General features: G+C 37.3%; 1 long non-coding RNA gene across 1 annotated transcript; it reads right to left on the bottom strand.

Moving 5' to 3' along the window:
* Positions 1–6,746: 6,746 nt before the first annotated feature.
* LOC135203291 (uncharacterized) lies at positions 6,747–17,684 on the bottom strand. Its single transcript, XR_010311901.1, has 3 exons — positions 17,640–17,684; positions 13,248–13,360; positions 6,747–6,880 (listed from the first exon to the last, which is right to left on the bottom strand). It is a non-coding gene; the product is annotated as an uncharacterized LOC135203291 (long non-coding RNA).
* Positions 17,685–17,961: the final 277 nt, after the last annotated feature.

Here is a 17,961-nt window from a genome sequence, read left to right on the forward strand (position 1 = left end):
GCATGGGGGAAGTGGAGAGAGGTAGCTAGAGAGGTGTGTGATAAGAAAATGCCAGTCAAGCTAAAAGTCAAGATATACAACACAATGATAAGACCAGTAATGTATGGTGCAGAAAACATGGGGCTCTAAGAAAAAAGAGGAAGTAAAGCTTGAGAGAACAGAGATGAGAATGCTGAGGTGGATTATGGGAATATCGCTGCTTGAGAGACTGGAAAATGATGAAATAAGAAGAAGAAAGATTACAGAGGTGGTAAGAGAGTCACGATTGAGATGGTATGTGTTGAGGATGGATGACGAGGAGAGTGAAGAGGGCTTGGGAGGAACCTGTTAGACAAAGAAGATCAAGAGGGAGACAGAGAATGAGATGGCGAGATAAAGTGAAGGAAGATATGGAGAGAAGAGGTTTTGTGGAGGATGATGCCTTTGATAGAAGGCAGTGGAGAAGGCGCATCAGGCAGCCAACCCCTTAATGTAGGGATAACAGTGGTAAAGAAGAAGAAAAGTTTCTGTTTTTTGTTTACTATTACTACCTCATTATTTTTACAAATATCAAAGAATTATCTGCAACTACCTCATTTGGTATTGTTATTTAAGCTACTCATTTATGTTGTTTGTGGCCAGTTACCTAAGGTGTATTTCTGTATATAACTGTTAAAAACAATAATACTTTTATGTTTCTAAATTCTCCAAAATTTCATGTGGTTATTGCTTATATGTACAAGTTTTAAGTTTAGTTCAAACTAATTTGTCATTTTTAATGGTTCTGAGGGTAAAGAATTTTAACGATTCTGAATTAAAACTATTTCCTATAACAAAGATAAAAGTATGCTAAATAAAGGATCAAATATATTTCTTTCAAATTAGAATACTTTTTTCCCCTTAATGTTGGTAAATTGTATTGTATTCGATTAATTTCTTATGTCAATGATTTGTTGTCGGTGAATTGTAGTTGGGAAATTCGCCTAGACCCGTTGTCTGAATGGACTCTTACTGTTCAGTTGCAGACTTGAGCTGCGAAGTGCTAAGTCCCGAAAACGTGGCTTTCATTTCTTTCAGGTTGATGCATACCTGCTTCTCCTTCGGTAACCACCTTCTGGAGACTTCCTGATTTGCAAGAAGTGCTCCCCAACCTAGATCTGACGGATCAGAAAATAAATCTAGGTAGGGGCTAAACGGAAGTAGTGATTTTCCCCTCCGTCAGCTTCCTTCTGACTTCCACCAATGCAAGTCCTCCTTTATCTCTGGGGAAATAAAATAGAAGTGAAGGTCTTGATATACTTTCTGATCGCTAGCAAGCTCTGAGGTAAAAACTGCAGGTACTCATATTAGTCTCCTCCCGAGCCTCACAAATTGGTTTCTATAGAGGCTAGAGTGCTTTGCAGGCTCATCCATCCTCCTTGCATCTCTCCTTCGTAGGAGAATGAAAAAACCAGTCATCCAGGTAGAGTGAGATCTTAGACTCCTGCTAGACGTAGCCAACCTGCGAGGAGAGCTAGTACCCAAGTAAATACTTGTGGGGCAGTGGAGAGGCCAAAACATAGTATACTCTGAACTGGAACACCTGATCTTGATGTATGAACAAGAGGTATTTCCTTGAATGTGTGTGGATGGGAACGTGGAAATATGCATCTTACAGTCCAGCAAGGCCATCCAGTCTCCTTGACAGATGGCTGCGAGGACAGATTGTGTAGCCTCCATGCTGAACTTTGTCTTCACTAAGAAAACATTCAAACCACTTATGTACATCTAGCACGGGTCTCATCCTCCTGATGCCTCTGGTACTACAAAGAGGCCATTGTAGAAGCCCTTTGATCTGATGTTCTTGACTGTTTCTATGGCTCCCTTGCTGATGAGAGAGGCTTCTTCCTTTACGCGGGCCGAATGTCTCTTCTAAGTCGACGGAGTAAGCTGTCCCTCAGCACTCTCACTATCTATTGATCTGCCCCTCTTTTGCTCCATTTCTCCCAACTGGAGCATGGAGGATGTGGCTCTCACTTGCGAGAGGTTGTCTTCATGGAGGGCTTTTTAATTGCTTTAGAGGTGAACCTAACTGTGCCCCTGGGCCAAAATTGTGACCTCTGTCTGGACCCTGCAAAAGGGCTGAGGCTGAAGTGCAGAAGATGGGCAAATCCCTTTGATGCTTAGTAGATTGGGTTAACAGGTCTTGAGTGAATTTTTTGTGTAAATGAGAAGCAATGTCATTCACAGTGTCTTGCAGGAATAAGTGGTGCTTGTTGAAAGGGGAGAACAGAAGAGCTGACTTCTGTGAGACTATTGTGCCTTTGGAAGTGAAAGAAAACCAAAACAGCAGCACAATCTTCCTGAGGAGATGGATCATGGGTTTCTTAACCAGAGCTCCAATACACCAGTCTAGAAAACTCAATACCTCAAAAGACTTGAATAAGCTCTTTAAAAGGACCATCTTGGGAATCTTGAAGGAGTCCACTGGCTGGCTCCTCATAAAAGACTAAGCCTGGAAAGCAGGCGAGAAAAAATCTGAGAAGTTATCCAACAAGAATCTACAAAAGGCATTATAAGGTGTAGGTATCCTGGTCTGATCTGAGTCCTCTTCACCTGAAGAAACTGGAGATAAAGGCTCTGTAGACAGTGCTGAAGGAGCAACAGGTTTCTGAAGAAGCAGCAAAATATTGCCCAGTTGGTGCTGCAACAGACACAATGTATAGTCTACGTCAACTTCAGGGTGCTCGGCCGAATCGGGGCAGTCAGTCACTATAGGGTGCCTAATTGTGCCAGGGCAATAGGGTGCTTTAGGACACTTGGGCACCTCAGGACGCTCGGAGGAAACAAGGTGCTCAGCCGCAATAGGGTGCTTGTGAGCAGCACGGAGTGCGACCAAAACAGGGTGCCTTGAGCGAGACCAAGAACGCTCGTCAGAATCAGGGCGCCTGGAGACCGAAGAAGATGTTTCTGAGGTGAAGAAGAGCACCTAGGCGTCCTGCTCTGCCATTCAAGAAAAAGGAAATGTTTGGGACTATCCCACTTGCTACAAGATGATTGAGAGCTCAATGAAGGCTCCCTCCACCTTTTGCTGGGCAGCTGAGAAGACTGATCCCGAAAAGAATACCTTCTCTATGGGGGTGCAACTCATCGGGGAAACGCCACTGGTGCCTCTTGCTCGGAAAGGAGTCTCCCAAGCTACAAGAAAGCTGCCTTACTTCTGAGACAACTTTCTAATGGCTGTCTCCTGTCTCAAACTGGGAAACAACAGGTTAGACTGAGGGGGGCAACACCACTGACCTCCCTTGGGCCTTCAGTATGCCTTCTCCGAGGTATAAGGGAGTATGGCAATGACCTTTGCCTAGGAGAATTAGTGGGATGAGCAGCTACCTCCTCCACCCTCAGTACACTTGCATTCACTTTTTTTCAAATTTAACCATAAGTACTCACATGGATGCTCCTAACTGGGCCACTGCATTAACTACAACATTCAACTTCTGGTCAAACTTACTTTCAAGGCTGATGAAGCGATCAGGTTCAGAAGTGTGAGAGCAAGGAGAAAGAGTAGGTGGTCTCGGAGAATGCACTGATACAGGAGGATAGGATTCATTAAAGGGGAAGACATAGTAACATCCTTACTACTAGCAACAAGAGTTGAAGCCTGACTAGATGCTAGTTTACTACCGGCTTTAGTATCCGCCTTCCTCTGACCGTCCCTATCAAGTTTTGGCTACTGGGAGGATAAAGTCTTCCACTTCTGTTCAGTCCTATCTCTACATTCATCACAAGTCAGATTAATGCTACAAATTTGCCCTCTGCAATTCTTGCAAAGAGTATGGGAATCATAAGTCAGTTTAGTCATCTGGGTAATGTAGCTTTTGCTACAATACTGGAAAGTACAAGTGCTAGTGTCAGACATAATTCAATAGCTAGACAGTCAAAAATCGTGATAATTTTCCAGAAAGGGAGAATAATTCCATAATAATGAAGAAAGGGTATCAAAATAATACTTCACCAAGGCAAAGAAAACTTAAAATCCAAAATCAAGCAGCTTAGTCAGCACCATATGTGGACCTAACAGGCAGTAGAAACAAATTAGCTGTTGGCTGAGTTATTCCTCTCTCTTGCACCGAAGTGGGCGGGGTCTTGTCACCTACCTAAAAACAAAAGAATCGCTACCACTAATTTCTAAATTGAAGCTGCTGTTGAGCAAGAACTCTTAGCTAAGTAATTACTTGTTTATACCACCTTTATTTCTTTTTTGTCAAAGAAAAGACACCAGTGTCAGGGATTTCAAGGACTATGAAACAGGGCTATGAGTAAACGGCTTATGGTGAAAAAGTGTTCTCATTACTAGAATTGATTCTAAAATATAATCATTCAGTATCTAGTATTCAAACATTAAAGGACAGATTAAAAATTAATCCACAAAATACTGAGAAAACTGTTAACACCATTAGCCATAAAGTAAAATTCTCGTAATAAAAAATTCATTATAGAACTCATTATTTGGGTTTCTCTTTATGTATTTCTTTACTGGAAAAAGTATAAGGAGATTGAAGGTTCCCAACATTTTCTGAAAAGTAAGACTCTAGTATGGAAAGACAAAAGGAATTACTTCCTAAAGCTTCATTGGTACATATTGTATACTGTGGGATTCACTAAAAAAAAAAAAAAAAAAGGCATACAAAGACTAGCTATTAAGATTTACTCTTTTAAGGACATGTAAAAATAACATCTTTCTAGAATACAGTATACTTGTATTACAAAAGATAATAAGTTACAAGTCTTTCATTTACTATTAATATATACATTATTTGCTTTAGTAAAATGACATTGCAATGTAAAGACAGCACATAACAATAATGTACTTAAGATAAGTTTATCACACCTGAAGTCTCCAGTAAAGTATACTTTCAACACAATGAGTCAGTCAGTTTCTACTGGGTATGCCATAGACCAAAATCTTTACAAAGAATTTCCAATTAATTCCCACAATGATGAAACTGTCAGTCATTTGTTCTCCACTGAATAACCTGCCAAGGACCCTTAGAGATTTAACTGACCAACACTATCCATGTCATCTTCAGGGATACATATTTTCAGGAACTATCACAGGCAAGCTGGGACTGTCAAGTGTTGTTACAGACACAAAACCAAATGTTTTCAGGGATAAAAGGGCTCGCCAACAAAAAATACCAAATTTGTAACTAATTTGTATTTTTCATAACTAACAAACCTGAGGTCTTAACATTAGGATTTACTAGCGCCAAGCTGGAAACCGGTAGAATTAAAATTACACTTGTGAGATCCAGCGAGAGATGCTTATACTGGAGAAGACAGAGGGTCAGATAGCCAGGTGGGAGCTAGAGCTCATGACATCAGGGGTGTGAGTGCTTCCCTGGCATTTAAGAAGAACTGTCTGTGGATAAAATTCTGAAAGCTGGCGTGTGGAACGCGCCAAACAACTTTCACCTCATTTTTATTTGAAAGATGTTGCCCATGGATCCTTGGACACCTTTTCCTTGGGTCCAGTGGTGGCGGCCCAACAAGTGATATAGTTCATCCAGTGCCCCTGGCGGGTCAGTTTGCGTCTAGTCTAAGATGAAGGTATGAAAGTAGAATGAATGGGATGACTGGTCTTTTTTTCTTTACTACTTTCTTCCTACTCCTTTAACTACGGGCAATATGAAGGAGAGTACCGTCATGTGCTGGAACGGACTAGATGCAGGTGAGATGGTCAGCCATACTGTGAAGCTATCTTAGCTGATGATATACTTTTCTTAGTAGCAACACACCCCTCTGGATAATAAGGAAAAGAGGGGTGAAGGTGGATCCAGTCGCAAGGCACAAGAGTAAACAGTAGAATGGTATCTACACCCAGTGGGAGGAAACTTGTTCCAACTTTAATTAAGTGCCTCACCTACTAAACAGAACTTGTATGCCCAACTGGGGGGGCGGTTAAAAACCACCAATAAGAATCAACACCGCCTAAGTGTATGAGCTAATGTGAAATGGGAATCAAATTGCCCCTTTATCTGGTCCAGGCCTTTCAAAAACAAGAAAAATGAAAAGAAAGGGAAGGAGAAGAGTGAGGCATAACCAAAAAGGAATCATAAATCTACCTCTTACAGAATGAAAGACCAAAGGAATTAAAAGTAAAAGAATGGGAGGGGAATTCAAAACCCTAGTATTAAAAAGGAAGACACACAGGTGGACAACTGAGGAGAGAGAGAGAGAGAGAGAGAGAGAGAGAGAGTAGAGAGGAGAGAGAAGAGAGAGAGAGATAGAGAGAGAGAGAGAGAGAGTGTGTGTGTGTGTGTGTGTGTGTAGAGATAAGTTCATAATAATTCCTCAGACATATCTGCAGCACCAATCAACTAACTCTTTAGAGGCACTTTTGCTGACCCCTCTAAGACTTCAAATTTTGGATCAATGGAACAGTACATTTTTATTAGAAATTTGTCTCAAGAGTTTAGTTTCTAGGTTTAAAAGTTTAACCCAGGGAGCCGACTAACTGTTTCAAGTTTTCTGTAAAAATCATTTTCGACTTCGTACAATGAAGCCATGAATAGTTTTATTAAGCTTATCTATTAAAGCAACTTGCTTATCCGGTGAGTATTTTAAAAGGCTCAATATTCTGCTTACGTGTAAGCCATAGCCACTAGGAATGTCCAAAACTTGAGATTCGCTCCACAGACTGAACTGGTGCTGTGAGCGGTCTGCCGATATATGGTCTTGTAGTTTGATGTAGTTTGGGTTTCCTTTGGATGTACCTGTCTAGGAGGCAAGATCCTCTACTTCCCCATAGTATGTTGTAAACGCGTACGCTCATTCCTTTATTTTCATAAAGTTTATCTTCTGTTAATTCCAGTACAGCAGCACCATATGGAATGTCTTCTTCCAATAACTTTTCTTGTTTCTAAAATGTAAAAGCAATACTGTAATGAACTAAAGCCATGCATACAGTAGAATTTTTCTCATATTAAGAGAAAATTCAAGATATAAAGAGTGTCCACAGCATAATAACCTACATAATTTTTTTTAAAGTAAAAAATCTAAAAAATCAAATTTCTAAATGAAATCTGAGTGATAATACATAAAAGAAGCAGCATAGACCTGTGGAGTGTTGAATAGTGAAAAAAATTGGACAGTATACATGACCAAACCTGGTCCATGTTCACCTACCATACTTCAAAGCCTGACTTGACCTTAGCAAATACATAAGCTACCATAAGCAAGCAAAGACTATGTCAACAGGACCAGTATACTAACAAGAAGGAAACACTATGTAACACTGTGATACGAATAGTCCCATAAACATTTTGACTTTAAAATACATCCATGAAGTATTTTAGGGAGCAAAATGTGCAAGACAGCCCTCAGGATAACTACACTACTGAATTTGTCAATCATGATCAACATTACCAAGCACAGCTGATAAACAACTATAGTACAGTGGCGTACAGTACAGTGTTTAACATATATTTCATAAAGGAAGGTAATAATCACCAGAATGAAAAAAAAAGATTAGCTAATGCACAAACCTTCAAGGCACAAGGCCTTCACTATGCAAACATTCTTCAAAGTTAATAAAAACAATATAAAGTATACAGTAAGCATGGTACAATTTTAGCATTATATACATCACAAGACACATTTTCCTTTAAAATACACCCACAGACATGTGAACAACTGTAGCCTGAGAAATGTCCATACCAGGATAGTCAATCCATAGGATACTCCAAACTGATCCCATTCAGTAATTCAAGCAAAAAAGTGTGGGCAAATGGAGAGCATCATGCACGGGTACAATACAGGTACTAATATATGTAACTATAACCAGTTCTTGTTGAGGTTATGCTATCTCAAACCTTTGTTTAATAATATAAATACCAAATGTCTAAAAAGAAATTTGTATTTTTCCTAGGTAAACAAACCATCACTTTTCATATATGGAGTATACCTTTCATATACATGCACTGGGAGATATCCACAAGGTTGGGGAATGGATATGCCTCTCGACCTGATGTTTTCCCCTTGGACTTCAGTCGCAAGTTATGCACCACCAGCAGAAGAAACAGGGAGGCAGAGGAGTGTTTCCTCCAACACAAAAGGTTTATGTTTGCATACCAAGGAAAAATACAAACTGCTTTTTAAAAATTTGATATTTGTTCCTAGGGGGACACAAACCATCACCTTTCATATTTTGAGACTCGCTAACCAGGAGGGAGGTACAGCCAGGAAAGATGGCGAGTGTCCTAGTGTGCCTGAAAGGTGCCCTAAAGACTGAGCGGAGATAAGGTGTATCTTAGCAGTACGTGTTTTGTGGGAACACAAGAGGGGGTTAACCCGACAAGGATGACGGGGCAACCAAGTACTACTGCTAAAGCTGCCCTAGTACCTCAGCTTAGCATTCAAGTGAAAATTTTAAGAGAGTATTAACTGAAGATTAGTTTTACTAAAGAAAATGGAATAAAAAAAATAATTGGATAAATGAGCAGCATCTGAACATAGGACTCTAGTAGGTTCAGAGGTACCATTTGAGAGGGATTTGCTGCCCAAGATTGTGTTGTATTTTGTAAAGACTAACAAGATTAACCCTTAATGGACGGATCCCCTCATATGAATAGCAATAACAGGTTTTGGGTGGTGGACGGATCCACTCATATGTGCATCAATGTCACGCGGAGACCATAATCGTAAGAAATCAATGCAATATTTAGACAATCTCTGGTAGGTGTATCTCTCTGACATATAAGGTCTCCGTCAGTGTCTGTATTTCAGTTTTCTGATAAAAGAAAACTATTGAGATGGACTGTCTGTCCATTCCGTGCTATTTCTGTACGCACTTTTTCTTCCATCTGCAATTTCAGTATTCTGTAAGTCTCCGTAAATGTTAATATTTTAGTTTTCTATAAAACTATTGAGGTAGATTTGTCTGTCCGTCTGCACTTTCAGTTTTCTATAAAAGAAAAATATTGTGCCGGCTTTGTCTGTCCGCCCTCAGATTTAAAAAATGCTATTGAGGCTAGAGGGCTGCAAATTGCTCTTTTGATCATCTACCCTCCAATCATCAAACATACCAAATTGCGGCCCTCTAGGAATCGGGAAGGGAAAGTTTTCCCATTACTTCTATAGCACATAAATTCACCAATGTCAACTTTTAGACTGGCTAAAATCAAGTGGGAAGGTCATGAGAGAGTTAGTTGTGATCTTGACTTGAAGGGAGCATGTACTGCCTGCCTCTCTCTCTCTCTCTCTCTCTCTCTCTCTCTCTCTCTCTCTCTCTCATCTCTCTCTCTCTCTCTCTCTCTCTCATGATGTATTTTTTTATAAATTTGTTCATAAATATACCGAGGGGTTGCTGTTGGTTTTAGTTGTTATTTTTTATGATAGTATGTCAGTTATAATTGTAATTTTGAAAAGAAATGCAAAGAAATATTTGAAAAATCATGTATAATCCAAAAAAGTTACTGCATCTTCAATCTCAGTAAATTTACATATATAATTTACAACAAATATACTCAGAATTTGTTACTGATTTTATCTGTTATGATATTGTATAAGCCATAATAATTTTACAAAATAAACAAATTTATTTATTAAAAAAACATGCATAACTTGGTAAAATTTACGACTGTCTTGTAAAAGAGGCCCCACTATGTTTGTAAATAGTAGTCATTTTCAACTTTTGTAGAAGGAAGTAGGGTAAATTTTTTTAGAATTTTTTCTAACACCTTGTGCATTTGCGTATCTTCCTCTTTCCAATTGATGAGTTTTTTTCTTAAATTCCAGGGTACGTCATATGATTGAGGCAGTCCTCAGGTTATGACGGGGGTTCCGTTCTTGAGATTGTAAGCCGGAACATCGTCAAAAATACTAAGAAAACCTTACTTTTAATGCTTTGGGTGCATTAAAAAACTATGTAAACTGCATTCTTATTGCTTTTGTCATAAAAAACTTTCAAATATTGATTATTTTGCCTTTTTGGAGACATTTCTTCTACCAGGTTGGCGTTGTAAGCGCCGTAACCCTGGAACATGTGTCGTAAACCTGGAAATAATTTCTGATAAATATAATTGAAAAGCTTTGTAACCTTGGAATGTTGTAAGCCAAACCTGTCGTAAGCAGGGGACTGCCTGTATTGATTTACCAGTCACACAATTTGAGCAGAATTAGCGAGTTTTTATTGTACAACATGAGTTTGATATTGGTGACAAATAGGAAACTCAATCTGTCCTCAGCATGTCCGGCAGTAAGATACCAGTCCTCCATAGGAAGTGAAGGTGGACTGTCCTACTGCTCCCTTCTCTGATTAACCCAGAATCTCAGGATGGGGGGGGGGGGGGGGGGGGGGGGGGGGGGGGGGTTGGGGGGGGGGGGGGGGGGGGGGGGGGATGAAGAACTAAATGACCCTACTAATATACAAGAACATAATTCTCATAGTGATGTCAGTGATCATCATTGAGAAATTACTGGTGAAGAAGATGGAATTCCTTACGGTAGAGGGTCTACTCACCACTAACAACAGGGGTTAGGGTTGGGTCCTTCCCGCGCACTTACTGTTGAGTGGATGCTGTGTTTATATGTGTTGTTTGGCACTGGCAGCGGATAATGGTTAGAACTGATGGTCATAATTTTTTTCATGAATAATTTTGTTTACAGCCAGCCCCCCGCTATTTGGAGACTTGCCTGTTTGTGAATTTTTCTATAAACTGTATATACCATTTGTGGAAGATTACCCTCTTCGAGGTATTTTTCACTGAGAAATTTTCACAAATCACAGCAATTTCATACAATTTTTGTTACAAAATGCACTTTTGTTGATAAAACTAGTTAAAATACTCAAGAATAAAAGCATTTTTTTTTTTTTTTTTTTTGGAGGGAAGGGGGGGGGGTTTTTTGTGTTTTAACTATCAAAATAGCCAGTTCTAAGCATTTTAGAGTATTTCAAGTAGTGTTCGCAGATTTTAGCTTTTTTTTTTTTTTTTTTTTTTTTTTTTTTTTTTTTTTTTTTTTTTTTGGGGGGGGGGGTCTGGTACCAATCCCACAAATACAAGAGGTCTACTGTGCTGAATCACCAGGAGGGCCTCATGATTTTCATAACTGAATCAAAATAGCCAAGAACTTGACAATTTTTGCTAGTTTATAGATGATGAAGTATGTAGTGTGAGTCATGATTGACAAATAGTATATCTTAGTTTTACCAGACCACTGAGCTGATTAACAGCTCTCCTAGGGCTGGCCCGAAGGATTAGATATTTTTACGTGGCTAGGAACCAATTGGTTACCTAGCAACGGGACCTACAGCTTATTGTGGGATCCGAACCACACTATATCGAGAAATGAACTTCTATCACCAGAAATAAATTTCTTCTGATTCCGCGTTGACCGAGCCGAGAATCGAGCCTGGACCACCGGATTGGCAGGCCCAGCTCGAAAACCCACTCGTCCAGCGTGGAACTCATGATTGACAAAACTAATCATGGGTTGTTTATTTGCAAGAGATCACTGTTTATCTTGCTCTCACTTTAATCATGCCTCAATATTCTAAATGAGAGAGAGAGAGAGAGAGAGAGAGAGAGAGAGAGAGAGAGAGAGAGCAGGAGAGAGAGAAGAGAGAGATTATTTAGTGTGTTGGATTGATTTTGATACTTTTTTTTGTGGGTAACTTTTTTGTGCTTTTGTGTACACTTTCTTTGAATATAAAAAAATAATTAAGATTATTTGCTGTATGTATACAACTGCAAACATTTAGAATATGTGATTTGCGTTGGAGTTTTTGTAAGCATCTATGCAAAGAAGCCCACCCTGGGCCAAATGAACTTCAGCCAGCGGTGTGCCACCAGTTGTCCACTTGTAGAAAAGAAAATTTTTCATTACTCCATGTACATGTTGCATACTATTTTCCTTTCCATTCATATATATATTTCTTAAAGTAGCAATGGTCAAATTTGTTAGCCTGGTATAGGTGTATGCATGACCTTATATTATGCAGGTATGCTCCATACACAAGTGCACTTTCATATTCCCAATAACTCAATACTACTATGACTTTTAAAGCAAAAGAGGAGGCAATAATTCCTCTTCACAGTTCATGCTACATAGTCCCAGCAATAACTAAGGGACTTGATGTACTGCAACAACTCATGGGTGATTAGCAAATCTTTAAGGAAAGATACAAAAACAAAATTGCATCCCCATTGCATCACATTAACATCTAGTAACATATTCTTTACAAAGTTTGTGACTTAACCAACAGCTAGTACTTCTAACACCAAATCACCAAATACCCCTCTTGAATGCTTATAACTGCCTTTTTAATAGTTCAAACACCAAATATATCTTAAACTATCATCCAAAAACATTCAGTCGTGAAAATAATATGAAAATACAGTAATTGCTCTATGAAAAAACAAATCCAATGAATAGGTGTATTTTCCCAAATAACATGGATATATTTTCCACAGAAATATGTGCAAATAACTGAAGCTGCAAATGTTGAACCACGAATAAACGGAGGTCAAGTGTAATGTGAAGACATTCTACACAACATAAACGGTAGAACTACACCAGTTTTCCTAGACAGCACGAGAAAAACAACTGTAACACTTCCCAACAACCATAGGGCACTGCCAGTGATGAGAACACTTTGGTGACAGAACACTACAGTATAGAAGATTTGCTCTCTCCTTACTTACCAGAGGAAAGGTAAGTAGGAGGACGAGATAGGCCAATAAACAGGAAAACACCCTCTTTTCTTTTAGTTTACTAAACTGCTGAGCAAGCCAGTGGATCAAAATTTATACAGTAGCTATATGAAGGTTAGGCAAGATTCAAAGGAAATAAATAAACACTTTCCAGTGATATTGGTGAAATGCCAGACACAATGCTTCCCTATCAACCTTTCTGCCAATGTACCTTGCCAAAAAGAACTCAGCTCAAGAGTGACATCTAAGTTTATTTTGATTTCTTTTGAGAAAGTCACAAACTTGAGTATCAAACATTTTAATAAGCCCTTCATACTATACTTTTCTCAGTGCAAAATTTCTTTTCAATTGATTAATTTGTCCTCTTAAAAATACACACCTGTCTTTCATAGAAGGCTTAATTAGATAAGCAGTGTCTATCTAGATGCTTCATAAAAAACTCTTATTAAAAATTGCCACTTACATCTTTACTCTATATGTTTTTAAGATATGCTAACAAAATTTTAGATACGAATACTTCCTATTACAGAGAAAAAGTTCTGTATATGTGTCCATTCACATAAGCTTAATACTTACCACCAATACTGCATGGCAATCCTCATCTAGAACAACAGCTTGGGAATTCAACTCACCCCCCAACTCAGGGCTAAAGAATTCTTGAATCTCAGGGAATTTTTTTTGAGCCTCTCCTGAAAAAATAGTTTTATTAACTTCTTTGTTACAATATTTCATTACAATAGTATTTTTTTTAAATGTTTAGCAACATTAATTCCTGATAACTGCAAATTAGCATACAAATATACATTTCTTTTCATAATTACAGTACAGCAAATTAGTCATTCCCATGAGCTTTCAACTAGCATGAATAAAATTAATTCATTAAACTTTATTTTCTTGGCTAACATGAAAGTTTTCATTTTACATAGTGTAAGGTATCAGCAAAAACATATGTACATACTTGCATTGTGTTAACAAAGCAATGTGAGATTTCTCAGAATGCAGAACAAGTCCATTTTAGTGCCTATATGTTAAACGGCTGAATAAGTGATGCTTTTTCCTAGCAGAGATGCTGAGTATTTGGGGGGACAACACAAAATAAGTTTGCTAATCTGTTGCTGCAATAGTTGAAAGGCTAACTAGGAATTTACCTATAGATCGTTTCAAAGTCTGAAGCTTCTCTTGGATGAGAAGGAAGGCAGTACCTTACCATACAAAAAATTTGTTTTGACAAATTTTATGGATTCATCTGAAGTACAAGTTAGTGCCTTTTCAGCAGTAAACATTTTAATTGGAGGGTGATTTAGGAACACAGGAGGTCTCTTTAAGTAGACTGACGCAATCAATTAATAATGTGGTGTATATGTATATTAGCATTAGTTACTGCTAATTTTGATACTGTTTGTCATAAAAGCCTGTATCAATTGCTCCACGCTGTGTTAATCATCTGATAAGGTAAGTAATTTGATAAGATAATAAAATTCAAATATCAATCTGGAAAAGTTGCATAACATGTTCATTAACCCCTTCAAAACGCCGAATGGACGTATTAACGTCGAGTCAAAATCTCCCCCGATTTCCGAATGGCGTACATACGTCGGTGCTCAAAAAAATTTTTTTTAAAATCGCGAAAAAAGAAAAAAAAATACTTATAGGCCTACCAGCCGAAAACTTTTGAATCATGCGCCTTGGGGGATGCTGGGAGTTCACGGATCAAGGCGTTTTTTTGTTTACAATCGTTACGCAGGCGCGCAAGCGCGAATTTCTTTCTTATCGTACTAAAAAGTATCAGTGACACATCTCAAAAATTATTTAGTCACTTTGACATAATTTTTGCACCGTTTTAAATTATCCGTTACATAAAGTATTATATATGAAAATGTGCGCAATTTCATTTAAAATAAACAACAAAAAAATACTCATGATTGTAACTTTTATCAGTTTTGAAATATTTCCATATAAATAACGATAAGTGCCAAAATTTCAACCTTCGGCGGTCACTTTGACTCTACCGAAATGGTCGAAAAACGCAATTGTAAGCTAAAACGCTTATATTGTAGTAATATTCAACTATTTACCTTAATTTTGCAACAAATTGGAAGTCTCTAGCACAATATTTCGATTTATGGTGAATTTATGAAAAAACTTTTTCCTTACGTCCGCGCGGTAACTCTTCCGAAAAAAATCATACATGCGATTGTGGTAATGTTTGCACCATTTTAAAATTAGCCGTTACATAAAGTTTTATATATGGAAATGTGCGCAATTTCATGCACAATACAACTAAAAAAAACCCATGGTTGTAGCTTTCATCAGTTTTGAAAATATTTTCATTATAAAAAATGATAAGTGACAAATTTTCAACCTTCGGTTAATTTTGACTCTACCGAAATGGTCGAAAAATGCAATTGTAAGCTAAAACTCTTATATTTTAGTAATATTCAATCATTTTACCTTCATTTTGTAACAAATTTGAAGTCTCTAGCACAATATTTTGATTTATGGTGATTTATGAAAAAAATAACACTTTCCTTACGTCCGCGCGTAACTCTTCCGAAAAAAATCATACGTGCGATTGTGGTAATGTTGCACCATTTTAACTAGCCGTTACATAAAGTTTATATATGAAAATGTGCGCAATTTCATGTAAAGAATACAATGAAAAATAATTGAAGGTTGTAGCTTTTTCTCATTTTGAAATATTTGCATATAAATCACAATAAATAGAAAAAACCACGTTCGTGTCAACTTTGACTCTACGAAATGGTCGAAAAACGCAATTGTAAGCTAAAACTCTTATATTTTAGTAATATTCAATCATTTACCTTCATTTTGCAAAAAATTTGGAAGTCTCTAGCAACAAATAATTTCGATTTATGGTGAATTTTTATGAAAAAAAACTTTCCTTCCCTCCGCGCGGGGATTCTCCGCCATAAATAGCCGAATTGCGTACATCGAATTCTCGGTAAATTTGCTCCAGTTTCATATTAGGCATTTCATAGAGTTTTATATATGAAAATGTGCGCAATTTCATTGTAAAATAAAAGGAAAAAAATATTGAAGGTTGAAGCTTTTCTCATTTTCGAATATTTGTTGCATATAATCACGATAAATAGAAACCACCGTTGTTCGGTCAACTTTGACTCTACCGAAATGGTCGAAAAAACGCAATTGTAAGCTAAAAAACTCTTACAGTATCGTAATAATTCATCATTTGTATTTCATTTTGAAAACAAAATTGAAGTCTCTATAACACTATTTAGAGTTACGGTGAATTTTTGAAAAAAACATTTTTTTATGTCCGCGCGTTACGAATTCGTACATCATTTGTGATAATATTTTTCCGGTGTTTTTTTTTTTTTGCTTTTATTGTTTACAATGTATTATATATCAAAATGATTGCAATTTAGTGTACAATACAACGAAAATAAAAGAAACTCGTTAGCTTTTTACCGTTTTTTGCACAGCGTGATATTAATACAATTATGTATGAATTTTTTTTTTCCGCTACCATATATCGCATTATTTACATATGATAATGATATTATTTTTCATTTCTGATGATTGCATACTAAACTTCAGGCAATGACAAAATAAGGAGCCAAAAATGAACTCTTAATCTTCAAAACTAAGCGCGCTGTGATTTTTTGTGAAAAAATAATTTTTTCCGCTTCCGCGCTCACTCAAAACCGGCTCCGGATCCGGGGTTTTTTTGTATTCGGGGTTTTTTTTTATTTTTACCACTTCGGCGTTTAAGGGTTAATAAATACCATAATTTGTATGGGTGAAATGCTGTGGTAAGTGATATGTAGGTGACACAGAGTGGGATAGGGAATGTAATTAAATCAACCTAACAGGAGCAACCACAAGACCAAGCACAACCTGACATAAGATGAGAAAAGGGATTTGAATCTCCTACATTTGACTAAATCAGTAAATATGTTTAATCAAAAGTCTTTCTCTTTTAACATAAGTATGGATCTGCCTAAAAAAGACTAAGTGGAATGATGAATGTTTTCAAGGCTCTACAAGAACTAGGCATCTCCTCTCAATTATCTTCCACAAAGGAGGAAGGAGAATTATTCCAAAGTATTACTCTATACAATCAGATTTTTTCTTTGTAGAGGAGGCACTGACATTTACAAAGAAAATGGAGATTCATGACTGGAGAGAAATTGAGAGACACTTTATCACAACTGGAGTAGCAGAGGGGATGTGTTATACAGATGCCATAAGATACTGTAAACTGAAAGGTACAGGATGAGAAATGAGGAAGGGAAATCAGTTTAAGAAGCGATTGATTCAGTAGTAGAATGGGTATAGATGAACAATAAAGGATGGAAAGCCAGACCTACTATGCACAAGATAGAAGAGGAAGGGGAGAACTCCTCAGACATTTAAACCTGCACATTTATATAGTATGTGCATTTATATAGTATGTGCATTTATATAGTATGTGTAAACAATAGCTATATTAATTAGAAATTCTGATCACAGGCTTTGTGTTTCTTACAAAAACACACCAAATCTATTGAATATGAATAAATACATGAGGTCTCAACAATCAAATAAGTCTACACATGATGAAGAGTATACTCAAATGATCCTCTAATTGTGAGTGGTCACATGGCTTGTCTGCACTCAGATTTATCTTATAAATTATCACTATACTGACACTACAAAATCAATTGTGGTAATTTTAGATTGAACTCTGCCAACTAGCAGATCCAGCCTATGGAAAAAATTTGTCTACATTTCTGTTGGACTATAACATTCAATTAGGTCATTAAATCAGGATGAGTTTATATTCAAAGCAGAAGAAAAGTAAGTTAATTCTACACAGTACGTACAACAAAGCTGAGGAATAAATTTTTTTCTGAAACAGCAATGATATTTGTGTGCGTGCAATAATGAGAAATAGTGTTTATATTATTAAAAAAAGTAATAAAAAAGCAAATTCAAAACGCTTACCAGCAGAGATCTCAAAATATCTTGTATCAGGGAGGTCAAATGCCAATCTGATATTCTATACCACAGCAGTTTCAAATAGTTTCTTGATTATTTTCTTTTTTCTTTCATATTCTGCAAAACAAAAAACAAATGACAATACAAAATATGCTCTTAACCTTTTATTCATTATTATTATTATTATCATTATTACAGGCAGTCCCCGGGTTATGACGGGTTCGGCTTACGACGTTCCGAGGTTAAGGCGCTTTTCAAATATATTCATCAGAAATTATTTCCAGGGTTACAACGCCTACAACACTGATCTGGCAGAAGAAATATGACA

The sequence above is a fragment of the Macrobrachium nipponense genome, chromosome 36, assembly GCF_015104395.2.
Source record: "Macrobrachium nipponense isolate FS-2020 chromosome 36, ASM1510439v2, whole genome shotgun sequence".
Lineage (NCBI taxonomy): Eukaryota > Metazoa > Arthropoda > Malacostraca > Decapoda > Palaemonidae > Macrobrachium > Macrobrachium nipponense.